A 17022-nucleotide genomic window follows, 5' to 3' on the forward strand; every position below is an offset into this window, starting at 1 on the left:
TTCTTCTTTAATTTCCGCTGTGACCCATTGGTTATTTAGAAGTGTGTTGTTCAATTTCCATGTGTTTATGAAATTCTTACAGTTTCTTTTCCTATTTAATTTTGTCCAATTTCATCACAATATGGTCTGATACTATACAGGGGATAACTTCAGTTCCTTTGCATTTACCTAAATATGTTCTATGAGTGAGTGTGTAGTCTATTTTGGCGAACGACCCATATGCAGCTGAAAAGAATGCGTATTCTGATTTTGTGGGGTAGAACACTCTATAAACATCTGTTAAGTTCATTTGTTCAAGAGTTTGATTGTGTTCTAGTATTTCATTGCTTATTTTTCGTGTAGTTCATCTATCTATTTGTGACATTGGGTTATTGAGGTCTCCCACTTCTATTGTATTAGTGCTTACTTGATTTTTCATGTCTGTTAGTATTTGTTTTATATAATTGTGTGCACTAGTGTCTGGTGCATATATATTTACAATTGACATCTCTTCCTATTGGATTGTTAACTTTACAGGGATGTAGTGCCCTTCTTCGTCTCTCTTAATCAGTGTTGGTTTGAAATCCACTTGATCTGCAAAGAGGATAGCTGCTCTTGCTTTTTTTTTTTCTGTTTCCTGTTGCATGGAGTAATGATTTCTACCCTTCAACTTTCAGTCAATGAGTTTCTTTTTGAATTAAGTGTGTTTCTTGTATGCAGGATATTGTTGGATCTTGCTTCTTGATGTATTCTGCCAGTCTATTTCTTTTGACTGGTGAATTGAGACCATTAACAATGATGGCTAAGAGGAGGTGAGCCAATTCCAGCACCCAGCAGGAGGCTCCCTAGCACTATTCCACCACTCCTAGGGCAGAGGAGGTGAGCAGCATGGGTGCCAGCAGCACCCTCCCACCCCTCCCTGGAAATGAGAAGACATGTAAACAAGCCTCAAGAACAGACTTCCAGATCATCTACAGCAACCCCAAAGGGAAACGAGATGGAACAATCTGATACTAAACCACCTGGACTCCCTGAACTGGCAACAAAAGACGATCTGGAAAAAGTGAAATCAGAAATAATTTCTCAGATAGCAGCAAAGATTATGCCCATAGTGCAAGACATGATTAATAAATCTAGAGAGGATACAGATAAAAAAACAGAGGATCTGAGGAACATGATGGAATCCCAACATAGGAAACAAATGGAATCCATAAAACAGATTCAAACAGACTTCCAGGAGATTAAAAACTTCACAGAAAGTCTTCGCAGCAGAAAGAACCAATGTGAGGACAGAATTTCAGATATAAAAGATAAGATTGCAATTAGTGACCAGGAAAAGAAAAATTGCTTTAAAATTGTAAGGGACCTTGAGAAATCAATCCAGCAGCTGGTAGATGATGCAAAGAAGAGTAACGGAAGACTGATCAGAGTCAATGAAGAAACAGCAGAGAGAGTAGATGACATAAATAAAACTGTTCAAAGAAGTGATGGCAGAAAACTTCCCAAGCAGGGGAAAAGAACTTGACACACAGATTAAGTGAGGCATGTAGGACTCCAACTAGCCTTGATCAAAAAAAAAATCTACACATAGGCATGTAATAGTTAGGATTCTAGAAACCCAACAGAAGAACAAAGGTCTATAAGCAGTCAGAGAAAAGAAACAAATCACATACAAAGGAAAATCCATCAGAATCATGGCAGACTTCTCAATGCAAACACTCAAGGCAAGAAGAGCTTCGAGTGATGTATTTCAAGCCCTAAAGGAAAACAACCTCCAACCCAGATTGATGTACCCTGCAAAACTTTCTTTCAAAATTGATGAAGAAATAAAATGCTTTCATGATAAAGAGCACCTCAGGAACTTCATGAATACCAAACCAACACTCCAAGAAATTTTAGACAATATCCTAGGAAAAGACGAGGATCACAACCCCAGAAAGCCCAGCAGGATGAATCCATTGGGCATGACAAATTAAACACAAAGGGGGAGAATCCAACAAAAAGAAAAAGTCATGACAAGGCTTTTAAAACTTTTAACTTCATCTCCCTAATGAGTGTATAATTCAATCTTGTTATTGTACTGATTAGTATTTTTCTGATTCTAGTGCTGCACACCTTTCCTTGTGCTGTACTGGCTATTTATCATCTTCTTGTTTCTACTCTTTAATTGGGCTGTCTATTAATGAGCTCTAAGAGTTCTTTATATATTCTGCTCATAGGTTATATGCATTGTAAATATGGTCTGCTTAAGCAATACTTTTCATTTTAATGATGTCATTTAATGTTCTAAGTTTTGATGGAATCTCATTTATCAATTTTATTCTTTTATACATCATGTTTTTTGTATCCTAGGAAGTTCTTGCCTACCCTAAATTCATAAACATTTTCCCTTATAATTTCTTCTTAAAGTTTCACAGTTTTAGTCTTTCATATTTAGGTTCAGAGATCCTTTCATTTTTTTTAATGTATGGAAATAAAGGGTTGAGGTTCATTTTTTATATATGGATACCAGCTGTTCTAGCGCCATTTGCTGAAAACACTATCTTTTCCTCTGCTCCTGAATTGATTTTATATTCCATAAAATGTTAATGTTAAATAATCTTTCAAAACTCAGTGGACCATATATGTATAGTTCTCTCTGTAGATTCTCTGTTTTAGTCCAATGATGTATATATCTTTCCTTACACCAATACTGCCTTGATTACTGTAGCTTTAGAGGAAGTCTTAAAATTAGGTACTAAATGTCTTCCAACACTGTTTTTATTTCTTTTTCTTTTTACTTTTCTTGGTCTTTTGTACTCCTACATAATTTTTAAATTTCAATATCCAATTCTTTATTTATAGCAAGTATACACAGACCTGAATTTTTATATATACCTTGTGTTTTCTAATCCTGCTAAATTCAAATACAAGTTCTAGGGGCTCCTAGAGATTTCTTAGTATTTTCTCTGTAGATGATCATTTTATCTACATATAAAGATTTTACTTCTACCTTGCCAATTCTATCCTAATTATGTCATTTTATTGCCAGAGTATTTTGGTTTGAGCCTATCTTTCAAAATTTAATGGACAGATGAAGAGTAGGCATATCTGTCCATGTTCCCCACTTTAGGGAAAAAGCATTGTATCTTCTCCATTCATATAAGGCATTTTTGCTGGAAGTATGGAGTACATGTCCTTGATCTGTTGAGAAGGTTCTGTTCTATTTCTAGTCTCCTGATAGCTTTTAGTGTGAACAGCTGTAGAATTTAGTTTGATATTTTTTCTCCAACTAGTGACAGGATCATATGTCTTTTTCCTTTCCTCTGTTAAAATGATGACTTTTGGGGGTGGATCTTCTAATGCTGAACCAACACTGCCATCCCTATAATAAACCACTTTCTATATACTGCCAGATCTGTCTTCTAATAGTTTGTTTTGTCAAACAAATTTCTATCTGTGTTCATAGTTTTTTCTTCTATTATCTTTATGCAGTTTTAAGGTTAGCACAATGCTGGTTTCCTAAAATGAGGGGAGAAGTAAGTGTTCCTTGTTTTTTTGTTTTTAAATGTTTTATATAATTTATCAGTTAAATGTATATGAGGCTGTTGCTGTCATATAGGTAGGTTTTCAAGCTAGGAATATACTTTCTTTAATAAGTAGTATTCAAGTTTTATATTTCCTCCAGAGTTAGTTTCATTATTTTGTCTTCCAAGTTACTTCTTACAAGTCATCAAATTTATTTCAAAACATATTTTTTAATATGCTTTCTATATCCTTTTACATTCTGTGATATCTGTGGTAATGTCTCCTAGATCTTGATATTGTAATTTTTAAAATGTATAATTGATATTTTCTAATAGGAAGTAAAGGTCTAAAGGAGCAGGGGAAGTGGGAGGGGAAGGGGAAAGGAAAAAAGGGAAAAGAAAAAAATATGAGAAAAGAAAAAAATGGAAACAAGGTCTTTGCAAATATGGAAGGATGGAGGGGCTGAAGGAAGGGCAGGGGAAGGGGATAAAAATAAGAACCAAGATACTTACGTAGTGGTACAAGATCCCTATGATGTATGTAACTGTATTTTATACCTAAAATATACCAATAAACTTAATTGAGAAAAAAACCACATTGATGGTTATAACTGATACATATTGATTTATCCCTGTCATGACTTTTTCTCTGTTGGATTCTTCACCTTTGTGATTAATTTCTTGTCATGCCCAATGGATTCATTCTTCTGGGATTCCAGGTGTTTTGATCCTCGTTGTCTTTTCCTAGGATGTTGTTTAAAATTTTTTGGAGTGCTCGTTTGGTATTTATGAAGTTCCTAAGGTGCTCTTTGTCATGAAAGTGTCTTATTTCTCCATAAATTTTGAAAGAAAGTTTTGCAGGGTACATCAATCTGGGTTGGAGGCTGTTTTCCTCTGGGGTTGAAATACATCACTCCAAGCTCTTCTTGCCTTGAGTGTTTGCATTGAGAGGTCTGCCGTGATTCTGATGGGCTTTCCTTTGTATGTGATTTGTTTCTTTTCTCTAACTGCTTATAGAACTTTGTTCTTCTGTTGGGTTTCTGGAATCCTAACTATTACATGCCTATGTGTAGATTTTTTTTTTGGTCAAGGCTAGTTGGAGTCCTATATGCCTCACTTATCTGTGTGTCAAATTCTTTTCCCCTGCTTGGGAAGTTTTCTGCCATCACTTCTTTGAATAGTTTTTTTATGTCATCTACTCTCTCTGCTGTTTCTTCATTGACTCTGATCAGTCTTCCGTTACTCTTCTTTGCATCATCTACCAGCTGCTGGATTGATTTCTCAAGGTCCCTTACTATTTTAAAGAAATTTTTCTTTTCCCAGTCCCTATTTGTGATCTTATCCTATATATCTGAAATTCTGTCCTCACACTGGGTCATTCTGCTATGTAAACTTTCTTTCTTTCTTTTTTTTTTGGTATCAGGGATTGAACCTGGGACCTTGCACTTGCAAGGAAGGTGGTGAAACCACTGAGTTAAATCCCTGGCCCTGCTGTGTAAACTTTCAATGGAGTTTTTAATGTCGTGGAAATCTGTTTACATCTGTTTTATGGATTCCATTTGTTTACTATGATGGGATTCCAACATGTTCCTCTGTTTCTCTATTTTTTAATCTGTGTCCTGTCTAGATTTATTAATCATGTCTTGGACTATGGACCCCATCTCTGCTGTTATCTGAGAAAGTATTTCCGATTTCATTTTTTCCAGGTCCTCTCTTGTTGCCACCTCAGGGAGTCCAGGTTGTTGAGTATCAGATTGTTCCATCTCGTTTCCCTTTTTGGTTGCCTTAGGTGATCTGGAAGTCTGTTTTTGAGACTTGTTTATGTGTCTCCTCATTTCATGGGGTGGGTGTGTGCTTCTGGTGCCCACTGAGCTCATCTCCTAGCCCCTTGGGGGTAGCTCTGCTCCTTGGTGTTGGAGGCAGTGTTGTGGTGGCCCAGAAGGCTCCTCCTGGAATAGGGTTCATTTGAAGGACAGATGTAGGGTGTGGAGAAGGAGACAATATAACAATTAGAACAGCATGTGCAAAGGACCTATAGTTAGACAGACAGAACAGGATGGCTGGTACACAGAGACTGAGACTGAGGCCAGACAAGTGGGCAGACCTGGACCATACAAGGTCTTTCTGGCTATGGGAGGGATTTTGTGCCTCACCTGAGCAGCTTTGAAAAGATGAGAGTGACATAGCCACAATGTGTCTTGAACCACTCTGACTGCTGAGTGAAGGCAGCTGAGGTTAGGGTGGTGAGGTAGGAGGAAGAGAACAGTGGGCAGAGAGTTCAGGAGTTGTGGCCTGACAGGCTCCTGGCTACACTCTCAGTAGGATGTGGAGGGAGGGTGAAGGACAGGGCTGTGCAGTGTGATGGCTTGGGAGCCATTCTTTAGGGTAGAAAGGAAGTCAATGCCCAGGGAGAAAGAGCAAGAGTTTGGAATTTACTGAGTGCTGATTTCTTTGTGATTCCCCCAGACAGGTGGGTATGTGATTCAGGAGCACAAAGGAAAGCTAGAAGGCAGAGTATCCTGGGGAACTGGAGCCTGAAGGTGCTGCCTGAGACCTGGGACAGTGCTAAGCTGGGGAGACAGCAGGTTCTGAAGGGGAAAGTGACAGAAGGCACAGGTACTGCAGGCTAGGAGTGAAGATGAGAAGCCAAAACACTGAAACCTGAGAAGAACATACTAGAAAAAATGGTAATATACTGGGGGAAAAATCCTTCCCATATAAGTCAGAAAACAGAACCCATGAATGAAAACAGATCCAAATTTGTAAAAAGTTTAAAATATTCGTAGAGGGAAGTCACAGCAAGATTAAGAGACTAGCAGTAATGTGAAATGAAATATTTGCAATATATCCAAATGATAGAGACTAAAAATCTCTAAATTCTGTCAGAAAAAAAGACAAATTCCCTAATAATAACTAGACACATGAAAGACAATATGCAGAGGAGATGTGAACAACTGCTAACTGCAGGAAAGTGCATGTGATGTTCTGAAAGACTTACACCCATCTATTTAGCAAATGTTAAATTAAAATATTACTAGTAATATCTCATTGGCAAGATATATTTGGAGGGAAGTTTGGTTGAATCTGTCAAAACTCTAATTAGCAATGTCTCATTTAGGATCTATCTTAAAAGAATGCATTTTAGTCATAAAGAAGTATATTGTAATATTAATTACAAAGGTAAAAATACTGGACACAATATAAATTCATAAACACTGTATGGATGCTTCTCAACTTACGATGTGGTTGTGTCCTGCTAAACTCATCATAAGTTAAAAATATCATGGGTTGAAACGCATTTAATATACTTGCACTACGGAGCATCACAGTGTGGCTGCATATTATGGTGTAGAGCCCTAGCTGTTTCCCTGGGGTGATGGTTGATGAGGAGTGGCAGCTCGCTGTCATGACCCAGCATTGCAAAATATTATTGTACAGAATTTTGATAGCCCAAGAAAAGATCAAAATTTGAAATTTCCAGTAAAATTCCTATTGAATGTGTATCACTTTTACACCAGCATAATGTTGAAAAATCTTGAACTAAACAATTGTAAGTCTGGGACCATGTGGGTGTGCATTGTATAGATAAATGCTATATGTGAAACAGTATATATAACCCCCATATATATGTATATTACATATAAAAAGGAATCTGTTTAAGTGGAAAAGGTTCATGTGTTTGTGAAGGCAGCATGGTGGCCCCTACGTGTTTGACAATGGTTTTTCTGGAGAAAGAAGAAATTGGGGGCTGGGGGAGGGGGAGGGTACTGAAGAAAGAGTGACAATTTCACTCTGAAAATTTCTGCATGGTTTAATCAGGCAGGCATAACAAGAAGGAGTTCTTGTGTTAGCTGAATAATTTTTAAAAATTATAAATATTATAAAAAAGTGAAATCCAGGCATCTCTGTAGAATGATGACTTTAATTCTTTGGGGCACATACCAAGGAGTGGAATAGCTGGATCCAATGACAGCTCTATTTTTAGTTTTTGAACAACTGAAAGAAAATGTGGTATATACACACAATGGAGTATTATTCAGCCACAAAGAATGAAATCATATTACTTGCAGGAAATTGGGTGGAATGAGAGATCACCAGTTAAGTAAAATAAGTCAGATGGAGAAGAACAAGTATCATATGTTTTTTCTCGTATGTGGAATCTGAGGGGTGGGGAGAGAGAGAGAGAGAGAGAGAGAGAGAGAGAGAGAGAGCTATTAGAAAAGAGGAAGGGATGGGTAATGACGTATGGAAATAGTTCAAAGCATGCTCCAAGCATGTATGAAAATGCCAAATGAAGCCTATTATTCTGTAGAAATAATACACACAATGAAACTATTTTAAATTAAAGAAAACAGAAGAGAAATCCAGAGATGGCTTCCACAAAAGAAGGCCAGAGAGGCCTGGTCACCTACTGGCTGGCTTGGCTACTCGCACACTGTCCTTGACTGGCTTGGAAAGGCCATCTCCCTGTGCAAACTGCTTGCCCTCAGTTTCTGTGTCCCCTTACCATAGCAGCCAACCATAGGCAGGTCTGGACGCTGGTGCCTGCCACAGGAGCCACCACACAAAGGAAGCTGGCCCCTTTGTAAGTGTTCTGACCTTCTCTTTCAAAGCATGTTAACTCCACCATTTATTCACATAATCTGGCAGAATATTTTCAAATAAATCATGGGCATGGCAGTTACATTCTCTAAACCACACTGGAAAAAGGATTATGGTATTTACTGTGGGGACAGCAAGATTGATTTTCGTCCAGAAAATCTGCCAGGTTCTTGATTTAGGGAGCCTCGATCAGCCTGGGTTAGCTCTGATTTATACCGGCCTGCTGTTCCGCAGGTTCCTCTCCCGCTTGGGATGTTTTAGGTGGGTGCTTCTGGAGCCTGTACCATCTTATCCTGCCAGCTCTTTCACCACAGCCACAGCCACAGCAGAACTCATGCCCCATGACTGCCTCTGACCACGCCCTCAGGCCTGCTCCTGCTCCAAATGGCCTCATCACCTGCTAGGTAAAGTCCAGTTCCTTAGCTTAAAATTCCAGGATCTCCTTTTCGGAGATTCCGTCACGCCTCACTACTCTCCCGTCACTTCTCTGTGGGCCAACAATGTCCCTGCAAATCTTTATCAAAACCCCAATCTCACCTTCTCATTCTTCTTCATTCACCTCTCGCTCTACTTCTTCTGTGCTCATGTGAGGCCTGAATCACATATGAGCTCAGCTGAACTCAGGTACCAACTGCCTTTGCCCCAGACCTAGCCCATTTCTAGGAAGATTTCACCTAACTAGAGCCTTCACCTAATTAGAAGTCACCAAGTTCTTCTAGGGATCACTGCAGGATCAGTGGGCAGCGCAATCAAGGCCACTTAATCTACAAATCAGTGAGTTGGAATTAGTCATGGGCTCAGCTGCTCCTGGGGATGCTCAGACACTAGCTTACTATCTACCCTTAGGACTTCTGGCTTAGGCCCCAACTTTCTCTATTTCCTCTTAGAATCTGTACCATCCCTTAGCCTCCTTTCCCTAACCATATTTCATTTGGTTTGGATTTGATTTCTTCCTGTTCCTCATTGCCCACCTTATTCCTTGGCCCTGCCCTATCCTCTGTGCATTTTTTCCAACCCGCCTTCTGACAGTGGTCTGTCTTCTATGGCAGATATTGCCTGGATCTACCATAACTCCAGTTGGTAGCAAAGCACCATGGTACACTGCAAAGAGGGTAGGGTGTGAGTCTTGTAATACACTCATGTCCTGATGCTTCCACCTTTGGTTAAGGTACTTGGGCAAGTTGAATTATACCTCTGAGTCTCAGTTTCAGATAACAATAGCTAACTTTATATGGGTGTTGTGAAGTGACCTGTGTCAGGGTATTAACAATATAAAGTTATACTTTGATTAAATGCTCAGTTACCATTGATGGAAAACCCTTAGTTATCAAAATCTCTGAATCTGGGAGACCCAGTGATGCCAGTTCATGTGTCTTCAACAACTGCTTCCTTAGGCTCTGCTCCAAGCACCTTGTGCAGGTGTCCCTTCTTTCCCATAGTGGCTTATGGGACACTGTGATGTCATTGGACACTGCTTTTTCCTAGCAAGGACTCACTCATCCCTCAACCTAAGCCCAAGCACAGATCTGGTTCTTAATTCTCTACAGCTTGGCCTGGAGGAAACTTTGACTTCGGATAATATTTTCCTAAAGGTTCTGTCTTGGTAGAAGGGAATAATTTATAAAGAGGAACTTGGAACTGCTGTAGAAATGGCTGCATGCAGAAAACAAGGGCCTGGACCTTTCCCTGGGGACCCCAGAAATCAGCTGATTCATTTCCACTTGCCTCCATATGACAAAGACCAGCTCAACTCGGAGATAGGCTGGACCCTTCTCATCTCCATCTAAGGTCTACTTTCCCATTGTTCACTTCTTGCCTTGGGACCAGTCATTTCCCAGTGTGGCTGACATTGGGAATATCTACTGCCTTCTAGGGAAACCTCTCTCCACAGGCATGTGGTGACAGCAGATTCAGACTTCTCAATCTTCAGTAGCTGATGGTTCCAGCTAGTTCCTTTTTCTAGTAAGAGAAGAGGTGGATAAGATCAGCATGATCTCTGGAGTTGGTTCTGCTTTTATAAAGAACTGTCTAGAAAAGGACTCACATTTCCCCATGACATGCACCAGTTGATGTCACAGTTCATGCAGAAGCAAGAAGTATTTCTTTACAGCTTCCACCCTACTCCTCCTGAGGGGGAGAGGAGACCAGAAAGTTTCAAAGTTACATGACAGGTAGCAATCATCCTCAAACTTGAGCTACCAAACAGAATCTTTACACTCTGAGTTTTTAAAGATTTGTATTCAGGTTAATGGTGATTTCATGTTTTTCTCCAAGAACAACCGGTGAATATTTGTGTTACTAAAAAGCATGTTATGTTGATTTTCTGAAGACAAATGAAGAGTGTATTCCCTGAAGATGAACATTAAGATTCTTGGGAGGAAATTTAAGTGTTGCTACTTTTGCAGAAGCAGCACCCCCATTCTCCTGCCCTGCTCAGCATACTGAGTGGTTGTAAATCTTAGTGACTTGGTGGCAGAAAATAGGACCTCTCCCTACAGGACATCTCAATCACCTAAAGAAGTACAGAATACCAATGTGATGGTTAATCTTGATGGTCACCTTGACTGGATTGAAACCTAGAAAATTAGTCACCACACTTCTGAGTGTATATATGGGGATGTTTCCAGAGATGATTGCCATGCAGCCCAGCAAACTGAGTAGGGAGGACCCATCTTGATTGTGGGTGGCACTATCCAACAAACTGGTAGCCTGGATGGAATAATAAGGAGAAGAAGGTGCAAGTCAGCCACCTTTGAAAAGCAGGTGCATTTTTTGCTACTACCATTACCTGTGGACATCAGTTTCTTCAGCCTTTCAACATGGATTCACATCAGGGACTCTCCAAACAGCTTCCAGACCTTTAGTCTCAGACTGGAGCTGCATCCTCGATTCCTCTTGTTCTGCAGCTTCCATCTTCTTAGACTGAGCAGCTGCTGGATCTTCTGGTTATCCAGAATGCATATAGCCATTGTGGACTCCTGTTTCTGTTCCTGTAAGCCTATCTAATAAATCCCCTTATATATATATATATATATATATATATATATATATATATATATATATGAATTTATTCCTTTAGAAGACCCTAATCAATGCATCCAGCTAGAAGGAACTCAGCTAGAAAAAACTCAGATTACCTCTAGGAACAACCATTAACCATCAAATGACTCCTCAGTCTGCCTTGTATGCCTTACACTTCAATATTTTTATCAATTTTCAAAATGTACTAAATTAATTTGCTTCCAATGGAACAAGTCCATGTCATGAATCAAAGCCACTCCTGCCTGCATCTTTACTTCTGTATTAGAGTCTCCTTTAAGCCTGTTTAAGCCCTGCTTCCTCTGCCTTTGCAAAGTCACATTAAAGTGATTCAGACTCATGCTCATCAAACCTTAATGGCCAGAATCAATGATTCTTTTCTCCATGTGGGACTCATGGGCACCTCTTGCTCCATCTTAATTTCCACACACTGAAAACGGGGAGTTGGGGTTAGATGTGATTAAAATAATCTGGTTCGTGTGAGTTGGCACTGAGTTAATTATAAAGTAGTTCAATTAATTAAAAGTAAAATATAATTACAGTGAAAAGCATTTGCAACTGTTCATCAATACCTCACCTTAATTGAGGTGATATATTGGACTAGACTTCTCCAGTGTGTAGAACTGAAATAAACTCAGCATTCTCCACTTTAAATGATAATTCATATTTCTGATTTCATCCCACCTAATAACTGTCAGTGCATTAGATGTATTGTCTTAAATAGGCAATAGCCATTACTACCAAAGAAAGGAGTAGTGCAGATTCAAAACAATGCAGATTTATAGTGCAGATTCTAAAATAATGACCAACATAAATAATATTCAATGTGCCTAATTGATATCTAATTATCTTGATATTGAATTACTAGTAAAATCTGAAAGGCTTTAAATATCTGATATTGATAAGGAGAACATTTACCTACTACTTGTAGCAATTTCAGTTACTTGTACGACAATGCAATTTATTGCTTATCAAATTATCTGTCCTCTTCTAACAATTAATTGACATCCAATTAACATAGGTCATCTCATTAAATTCCTATTAGGGCATCTGCAGGAAATAGGATTGGAGGTCTTCTACCCAGCTGCATTTCCTTGGCATCTTTCTTAACACTGGATGCTATGGATTGTTATAATTCCCCAAAGGTCCATGTGTTAAAGGCTTGGTCCCCAGCCTATAGCACTATTGGGAGGTAGTAGAACATTATAGAAGATAGGGCCTATGGAAGTAAGTTAGGTCATTGGAGATGTGTTCTTGAAGGTAACACTAGGACTCTGGCACCTTTCTCTTTATTTTTGGATTCCAGGCTGCCTTGAGGTGAGGAGCTTTGCTCTGCCACACACTCTTTGCCACAATGTTCTGCTTTGTCACGGTCCAAAAATAATGGCTCCAACTGACCATTGACTAAAACCTCTGAAAATGTGAGCCAAAATCTTTTTCTCCTTTTAAATTAATTATCTCAGGAATTTGTCACAGTGATGGAAAACATACTGGGGTAATTTGAAGTGTAAGCTATTCTAAAGCTTGGAGTAAATGACAAATCACTGGAGATAAATTGATGAAGTGGTTCTCAAACTTGGCTGTATATTAGATAATCAGCTTCAGAAGGTTAAAAATTTATATGCCCAGTCACATAAGCATTCAAACAATTAAATCAGATTCCCTGAGTAGAAAGTAGATTTCAGTATTCATCTGAACTCCCAGAGTAATTCTGGTACGAATCACATTGACATCCAGGAAGTGAGTTATTGGAAGTCACTGCCTGTACAATAACTGGACTATGGCTGTAGGTGATAGAGTCTCTTCTCCTGTCTCACCAAGGCTGATGGCCAACCACTAGCTCTCGATCAGCCTAGACCTGAGCACTTGGACTCCTAACAACAGAGCTCACTCAGTCCTTCCCCAATCCACTGTCTCGATCCAGCATTTTGGGGCCATCTTTCTATGTTAATTCTTGAAAAAAGACCCTCCTCTCCCAACCATCCATACCTCTCTGAGTTTGGTCTGTGGGCACTCTCTCTTCCTGTTACTTTCTTCCTTTCCTCATCTTCTTCCTTCTCCTGTTTTCTCAATGTTGAACGTGTCCCTTGGTTCTTCACATAGGCTGGTAGAGTCCCAGGGTTTCCTGCTTTGGTCAGTCCTATAGCACAGGGTGGCCGTTTGGCTTGGGATGGTTTTCAGCACTATAGGGGTAGGAACTGTTACTATTGGTCATCACTAAATATGTAGTTCCCAGGATAGCGGACCCTTTATATGAGTAAAGAGAGTTGAACCAGAGTCTGTGTGTTAAGGATCATAGGTACACATTCACCTGACATTGTGGACTTTGAAAGAAGAAAGGAGCTATATTGTTTTACTGGAAAGCTGTTGAGAGTCCATTTTACTGCTTAATGGGGTAAAATTATCCTGAAGGAGCAGTGTAGATCAAGGGATAGAGAGGGATCATGGAGTACATGGGCTTCTTTGAACATAGGGAGGCAGTGTAAAAGTTGATGTGAAGGTACATGTGGAGTCATAGGGTGAATACGTAGGGGTGAGGACCTGTGACATCACACATGCAAGATTTATTAATCATGTCCTTCACTATGGACACAATGTTTGTTGTTATCTGAGAAATTATTTCTGATTTCATTTTTTCCAGATCCTCTTTTGTTGCCAGTTCAGGAGTCAAGGTAGTTCAGTATCAGATTCCATCTTGTTGCCTCTTGGGGTTGCTTTAGGTGATCTGAAAGTTTAGTTTGAGTCTTGTTTACATGTCTTCTCATTTCAACAGATGCAGCCTGCTGAGCCTTTGTTGAGGTGACTTTTTGCTTGCCCAGTTCTCAAGAAGCCTCAGAGAAGCCGTCTCTGCTGTTCACCACTGTGCCAATTACTGGGTTCAGAATGGTGGGCTTCTGGATCCCTGTACTGCGCTGTTGTTCAACAGGGTTCTGGCTGGGGCCTGCACACACTTAAGATGGTATCTGGGCTAACCTCTGGCTGGGGCCTGCCCACCAGTGTAGCTGTTGTCTGGGAGGGTCTTTGGCTGAGGGCTGTGCTCCTGAGTTGCTGGTGTCTGGGTAGGCTTCTGGCTGGGACTGCGTCCACTTACTGATGGTATCTGGGTGGGCCTATGGCTGTTGCTGTTTTTTAGGTGGGCCTTTGGCTGGGGCCTGGGCCCAGGCCACTGGTGTCTGGGTGGGGCCCTGGCTGGGACCTGTGTACCTGTGTCACTCTGGTCCATGAGGGCTTCTCCCATCATGCATGCAAGAGCAAGTCCTTCCACATATGTCTTTCTTGTCTTTGTGGGAAGGCCTTGGAGTGTAATCATCTTGAACACTGCTTCTGTGGGCATGAGATAGAACATGCTATATAACTCCATTTGTATCAATTTCTAGACAATTAAAACCAACTCAAAGGGACAGAAAGCAAGACAGTAGATATTTGAAGGTAGGAACAGACTGGAGAGATTACTGAAGGCCTCAGGAAACTTTAGGGGTACAAGTTGTGTTCATGATCTTGATTGTGGTGATGATTCTATGGACACATGCACATATAAAAACTCATTAAACTATACATCTTAAATGTGTAAAGTTTAACATATGATAATTCATCTCAATTAAACTTTAAAAAATTAACAAAATGTGATCAACAAATTTAAAAGAAAACAGGGCTGTTGAAATCCATCTGGGCACTAACCCTGGCTTTCCTGCTTTCTAGCTGAGATGGACTTAGGCAAGCGACTTAAGAACTCTGTGTCGGTTTCTTCATCAGTAAAGAAGGAATAATAACTTGCTTGCCTTCTATAGTTGTGCAAGTGAATAAGGTAGTGATTGAGATATAAATATGCAATGACAATGTCTGGCACATTTTTCTGCTTTAATGAATGGCACTGATTATTGTTATTGTTAATGGACAGACCTGGGATGGGGTGCACATCTGTGTGTGTCTGTGGATTTCTGTGAAAGTATCTGTGCCTATTTATGCATGCAGGAGTGTGTGGTGTGAATTGATGTGTTTGTATGTATCAGTGACAGAGCAAGGGGCTGTGGATTTGGACTGAGTGTATACCACGAGTTTAGCCATGAATCCTCCCTCCTCCTTGCTATCCACTACAGCCTCCACCCCCTCCTCCTCACCAGATAGTACATGGTTATTGATTTTTTGTAACAGTTTCTAAACTGCTACATTTACTGACTCATTCAGTCTTTTATCATATTCAATAACACAGTGCATTTTGGAAATCATATCACCTTGGTTCCTTCATGGCTTCTGCAAATCAAATTTATTTTACCATTGAAAATGTCAAAAGGATTCAGCCAAAAGGAAATCTGGAGCTTTCTAGGGTGGCAAAACCCTGAGGCTGGCTCTTGGGCTGCAGTGAAGGCGGCCAAAGCTCTCCCTTTCCCAGCAGAGTCAACTGGTGTAAATTTCCTGAAGTGGAGAGGAATCAAAGCATCCCTGGGAGAACAGTCTTCAGGCTTCTCTGGGGCAGGGTCACGTGGGAGGAAGGAATTAGTTGAGGCCTTTGGGCACCCAGAGTGTATTGTTAGATTTCCCTGCCCTGTGCTGGGGTTGGATAGAGGAAGCCTTGCAGTCCTGGCCCTTGGGGAGGTCACAAATGAGGGGAACAGACTCAGGCCTACCCCTGAGCTCACAGCATGGCTTTCCAGGCAAGGTTTACAGTGAGGAGCAATGACTGAGGGCAGGATTCACAGGGTAGATTTCAAGATTGGACTACTTTGAGGCTGAGTCCAATCTCTACCACTGCCCAGCTGTGAAACTGTGGTAGGTGGCTTCATTTCTCTGAGAATCTCATGAAGATCAGGGTACCTCACACATTGATCCCCTGTTCCAGTTCTCCATAATATATGTGTGAGTTTTAATATCAGCCTAGACAGGGGGGTTGGGGATCTTTATAAAATGATCACAGGTGGACAAGGCCATGTATCTTCAGATGAGGGTTGGTTTTCTAGGTTTTTAGAGGAGAAAGGCACTTATATAGGGAGAATAAACTCAACATACCTCACAGAGCACCTACTGAGTGCCTGTCCTGGTCCCTGGGATACAATCACAAATGAATAGGTCAAGTTCATAACTTCTAGAACTCACCACCTTTTTGGTACATGGGCATAGCAGAACTGCTAGGAGTCCAGGGTGAGTGTCAGAGGGACAAGCCAAATAGGAGAGAGCAGAGAACGAGGCAAGAATATCTAGGTTTTGGTAGGAGGAATCCTCCAGGAGGTTCCCTGAGCGGGCAGTGGTAAGTGAAGGACAGATGTCTTCAGCAGTTATTGGCAGAGGCAGGACTGTAGTTGGGACATGTGATGGTGGGTGGAGAACAGGACAGGTGAGGGTGAGTAATAAGTCAGAGCCAGCTCATAGTGTCTGGATGTCAGAGGAAGACATAGGCCTTATCATGGGAAGAGACCTGTAAGTGTTCTAACAAGGCGTCTCTAGAATCCCTAAGGACAGCCCTATATTTGAGGACTTGCTAGAGAAACTCAAAGGACTCAGTATGTAATCACACTCATGGCCAAGATTTATTACAGTGGAATGATTGAGAGAACGATAAGTCAAGGGAAAAGACACAGGGATGAAATCCAGGGAAGACCAGGCACAGTCTTCTCCCAGCAAGAAGTCATGACAACACATGGGAAAAGTCACCCATGAGGGAAGCTTATTAGGTACTCAAGGCCCAGGGATTTTATTGGAGGGATGGTCACATAGACACTCTCAATATAACACTGAAACTCCAGGCTCCCAGAAGGAAAGCAGGTGTTCAGCATAAACCATATTGTTTCACAACAGTTTAGGCACAGTGAGCCATGCTTAGTCACGATAAGGATCCTTCTGTCATCTAAATTCCCATTCCAGCCAAGGGATAAGCTACAAGCAGATTTTATTTGGGATAGAA

The sequence above is a fragment of the Heterocephalus glaber genome, unplaced genomic scaffold, assembly GCF_053883595.1.
Source record: "Heterocephalus glaber isolate CG9 unplaced genomic scaffold, H.glaber_assembly_v1.0 deba00001564, whole genome shotgun sequence".
Taxonomy (NCBI): domain Eukaryota; kingdom Metazoa; phylum Chordata; class Mammalia; order Rodentia; family Bathyergidae; genus Heterocephalus; species Heterocephalus glaber.